Source organism: Sparus aurata, chromosome 11, assembly GCF_900880675.1.
Source record: "Sparus aurata chromosome 11, fSpaAur1.1, whole genome shotgun sequence".
Taxonomy (NCBI): Eukaryota; Metazoa; Chordata; class Actinopteri; order Spariformes; family Sparidae; genus Sparus; species Sparus aurata.
In genome coordinates this window covers 8,068,636-8,073,690 of record NC_044197.1, presented here as the reverse complement: position 1 = coordinate 8,073,690, position 5,055 = coordinate 8,068,636, and positions in this window count along the sequence as shown.

Genomic DNA, 5,055 nt, shown 5'->3' with positions numbered 1-5,055 from the left:
GGACAGAGAGAGAGAAAGAGAGAGAGAGAGAAAGAGAGAGAGGGAGAGAGAGAGGGAGGTGTTTGGGACCTGTTGTTCGCTTGTGCGCAGAGACAGTTTGACAGATCAAGACAAAGATAAACGTCCATCCCAGCTCGATATGTTGCCAAGAATTACCAACTTTTTACACCAAAGGGAAGCATGAACAAATGAATAAATAAATACATACATACATACATACATACATACATACATACATACATACATACATAAACGAAACAGAGAATAAATTAAATGAAATAATTACAACCATATCAGAGGTGTGACGGAGGTGAGCTGCAGGTTAGCGGGGAGTCCAGTCTTGGAGAAAGTGGAATCTTATGTTCAGTCGCTCTATCAGGTCTCTGAGCACCTTCTCCATGACCAACATGTCCAGAGAAGATCTCTAAATCTGTACATTACCAGTTCTGTACAACAAGTCTCTTGACCGTCATACAGCCAATGGTTAACAAAGGTTTACGATCCAAGAATGAACAACTTTACAACATATGAGCTATTTTAAAGCTCCTGTTTGTGAGTTTGGTAGGTCGGGTCGGTCACCAACCCAAAGCTACAGCGCTATCTTACAAGTAGAAGCTTTAATATATATTTTTATTTTAGGCCTACAATAAAGGTTCCTCAGTATATTAAAATAGTCATGTATTAAGTTTGAAGAGGCTCCGTGGAACGTCTGTGTTGTGCCGGGTTGTTGGTTTACGTTCGCCGACTCCATTTTTTAAACTAATGTTAGCTACATTTGCCCTCCGTAATTCATGTTACCTGCTACATTTTGCTACAGAGGGTTAGCAGGGATTAATTCATCAAAGACACAATGACCCTTTGTCTTCAGCTTCCTCATAACACACATGACATGTTCTGGGCCCACGCGGGCTCTCACAGGGCCGGCTGAGTTGACCCCATTTTTCCATTGACTGTCAAACACGCGAGCCATGATGAATGCTTTCTGATGGTGCAACGTGTTCGCCGCAATTAGCATTTCGATCTTCAATTAAAAACTGCTGTTTACTGCAGTCTGCTATGTGGTCACTACATCCTTTAAGCGCCCACAATTGGTCTCTTCCCCCGCTGTGATCTCCACATCTTCGATGGGGAAACAAAATGGAAGATGAAGGACAAAATGCCCCGTCCTTTAAGGACAAGGACGGAGCATTTTGTCCTTCATCTTCCATTTTTGAATGTTCTGTTTCCATTTATTTCCATCTGTTTCTGTTTGTCATATGGTTTTTTTCGGCATTTAGATTTCTCCCAAAGGAACATACAATTTAAATTTTAAGTGGTTTAATGACCATGAGAGCTTTATTTATATAGCATCTCTTAAAAAAAAAAAAAAAAAAGGTTTCAAAGTGCTTCACAATAAAAACATCCAGTATAGGCTAGCAAAAGCAAACAAGACCATGAAGTTAAAGTATGAACAAGACAAAACTTGTCTTTTTCAAATAATGGCCTAAATGATTGAAAGTGAGAAAGAGCCATGCAATAAAAGTGACTTTTAAAAGGAGATTTAAACGGGGATACTGAGCTTTGCGTACCTCACATTCTCAGGCAGGGAGTCCCACAGCTTGGGGGCCCTGACAGGAGCCAGACCACTCATGGCCTGAAAAACAGGCAGTTAAATCCTCATGAAATGGATCCCAATGCTCACAGGTAACCAGTGCGGAGCAGAAGCGAGGACTGGGACACGGCAAAAATGACCCTCTAACTCACATAAGCCCAGGTGCAAAAATAGAAATTCTAGTTGGGTCAAACGGTTATTGCTCTAAGGAGGAGCGGTACTGTTAAAGCAGCATTACGTAACTTTTAGCCATAAAATCGCAGCTACAACATCATGTAGATGGTGCAGCGTCTTGCAACAGGGTGAATGGTGTCTCTGTCTCAGCCTCTTCACGCTTGTTTCTGCACTATGTAGCTTCAGTGAGCGGGAAGGATCACAGCGTCACGTACATGTTTACTGCAACATGGGTTACATAGTTGTATTTACGACAGTGGTGTTGCCCAAATTAGCCAGTTTCTACATAATGTTGCTTTAAGGGTCAACAAGACCTTGAAGAGCTACTACAGCGATTTGGTTTTTTGCGCCTTCATGAAATTCTGGAGACCTGCCAAAGAACGATAAAAATGAATTATTAAGATGTCCAGACTACTTCTCCCATAATACATCCCGATAGCGTCTTCTTGTCTACACTATCCCTTGTTTTTCAAACTGCACGGATCGGGTCATTAACAGTTCATACTGTCACACAGGTTTACTTTCAAAGTCTTGAGCGTAGCTTATTTTCATAGACCTCGGGTGGCGCCCTTCAGATCCAGTCGAGATGTCGCCAAATATTTACTGAGTAGTACAACTAGACCGCGTTCACAATATCCTGTCATGATCAGGTTGGGAAGCTCAAATGTCTGTCCCAGCAGTGTATAAAGTAAGAGAATCAAATTAAAGTCACATATAACCACTTCCAGCTTGTTCAGCTACTAAAAAGACGATTGATGATGAAAAATCTGGAGGGACGTTCGGCCATATTTCAAGATAAAATGACATATTTTATAAATTAATAGCTGTCAGATTTGGTTTTCCCCGAATTGGACAATGGCCTTGACATAATGGGTAAACCGACCTTCATGTTTAAAATTTATGGAATTCCCCTTTAAAAGCCATCAAATGTAACATGCAGCCTTTTTCTTTGGTCTGATTCAAAACAGGCTCAGTAAGAATGCACATATTACATTTATCATTTCTGCAGTTTGCATAATTTAATATGATCTTGTGATGTTGGCCGGCTACAAACAGACAGACACATTGAAAACATGCAAATGACTCTGGCTGCGGGTGTGGTCCAAACCAACCCAAAACAGCCCGTGTGATTAATGTGATGTTTGGCCTACTTGTTCAACAAGAGACAACAAACGGTTCTCCTGTGCCATTTTTTACCTGAGGCCATTAATGTCATGGCCGGCTTGTTTAAACAAACAAAATTTGATACGCAGGTAATCAATCATAACCCAACAAATGTGGCTGAAATAACATGCGGTGGGTGATGCATGTGTCACTTAGCTAAACTTTGCGGTCTAGACTCTTCTTGGATTGATGAACTGCTCGTATCCTTCGGTGTGTTCGATTATGAGTGAGTTTGCAATAACAAGTTCCCGTTCTATGTGCCGAGATGCCCTCATAATCCCACAGTTTTTGGCCCTCGAGCAGTACATTTGTGAAACACATGCTTGTTGTAAAAATATCTCGACACCATTCAGTTCTGAATCATAAACTCATGGCTGAATAGATTTCTTTCTGTCATTTAATATCTTCCAGGATGGTTTTTGATAACCACCGACCACTCTTACAGGCTCTAATGGCTCACACGCTGAAACCAAATCTCTAATTTAACTTCCTCGAAGCATTACCTCCTGTAAAAGACACATCAATTATCACACATTGATTTTTCCATTCCATTCTTCTGTCTGATCACCATGTGAAAATAGGATTGTTGGCAAATCCACCAATGGAAGCATTTTGTTACAGTTTTTTTTTTTTAGTTGTGTGTTTTTTTTTTTCTTTTACTAAGTAAACTACTTTTTAGTCTCGCCTTTTTTTAAATCAGCTCAAATTCAGCACGGTGACTGACTGGAAAATTACATTTAATAATTCCCAAGTTGCTCTGAATGGTTTACCACAAACATTAAACATGAACAGTGTAGTGCTGGGGGAGAAAATATAATCATGGCTAAACAAACTAAATAAACAAAACTATTTTCATTTTCACAACTGAATAAACTGACTTTAAAGGGACAACAGAGCTTCACATTGTTTTACTTTGTTTGTATGTGGCGGACCCTGCCACCTTTCTAGCTTCAAACAGTGTTCTGGGGACCTTATTTACATCTAAAAAATATATATATATATAAATGTCTGAGTTTGAATTGCTTCTCCAAAACAACCCAGTGCCTGTTTAATGAAGACGGAGTAGCTAGTGTTAGTGAATATGTGAACGCAAGCAAAGAAGAAAGGTTTTTGAATATATCTCTAACGGTACACTGATCATAGAAATACATTTCTTTTCACCCCGTCCATGTTCATCTACAGAAGGAAATACATGTAGTCCACTATCGCATAAATATGGAGAAGCGTACATGAGTCTCAACATGCTGTAAACACACCAAAAGCTACCTGTTGTTTATTTCCTCTACAGCTGGAGCGCCATCTCAGCCCACAAATACACGATAGCCAAGTTACAATGTTTTGTCGATGCTGCGCTCAGATAACAGGAGGCGCTAACCAAACCTCTGACACAAAGCTGATACTGTGTCTCTGTCCAAAAACACTTCCTCTGATATGTTTACAGGAAAAACAGTTAGGGGGGGCGGCACGGGGAACCCAGAAGAGGGAAGTAGGAACATGATACCTGTCAACTTGCTAAATAATGTTTGTCTAAGTCTGTTCCTGCCCAAAATGGGCAACAGACTCCGAAGTGCACAGTGAGCATGACTCGCTGTCAGTTTTGATAAAGTTGTCTCCCCAGCGTTGCTTCAGGCTATTCACGGGTAGTGACTTAAAGGTGCATGCAGGCCTGTGCACAACTACATAAATAAGATGTGGAGATGCACAGATGAAGGGATGGGGGAACTGAGGCATGTTAAAACTTGTGCATGTGTTTCGGGCGACAACCGATGAGCAGTCTGACTCCAGGACAACTGGTCTTTATTTCTTGTCTGTAGGATGATCTTATCAAAAAAGAATTTGGTTTTTCTTTATATTGTAAACATATGACTTGCCCAGCAGCCCCACGTTCGTCAAAACTGATAAATAAAGCAGGTGGGCTCACAGCCACGTATAATAAGAAGAGAAAAATACTCAACACGACTAGTTTATTTTCCAGTATACTGTTGTTGTGGCCCGGAGCTTTTATGTCATAAGCAAGGCTCCCACACTTTCTGAAGGCCCAGTGCCCTCAAATTCAAGCGCGCAACATTGCATAGTTTGAAACATGAATCTATCAATTAACTATTGTTACAAAACTGACAAGAGGC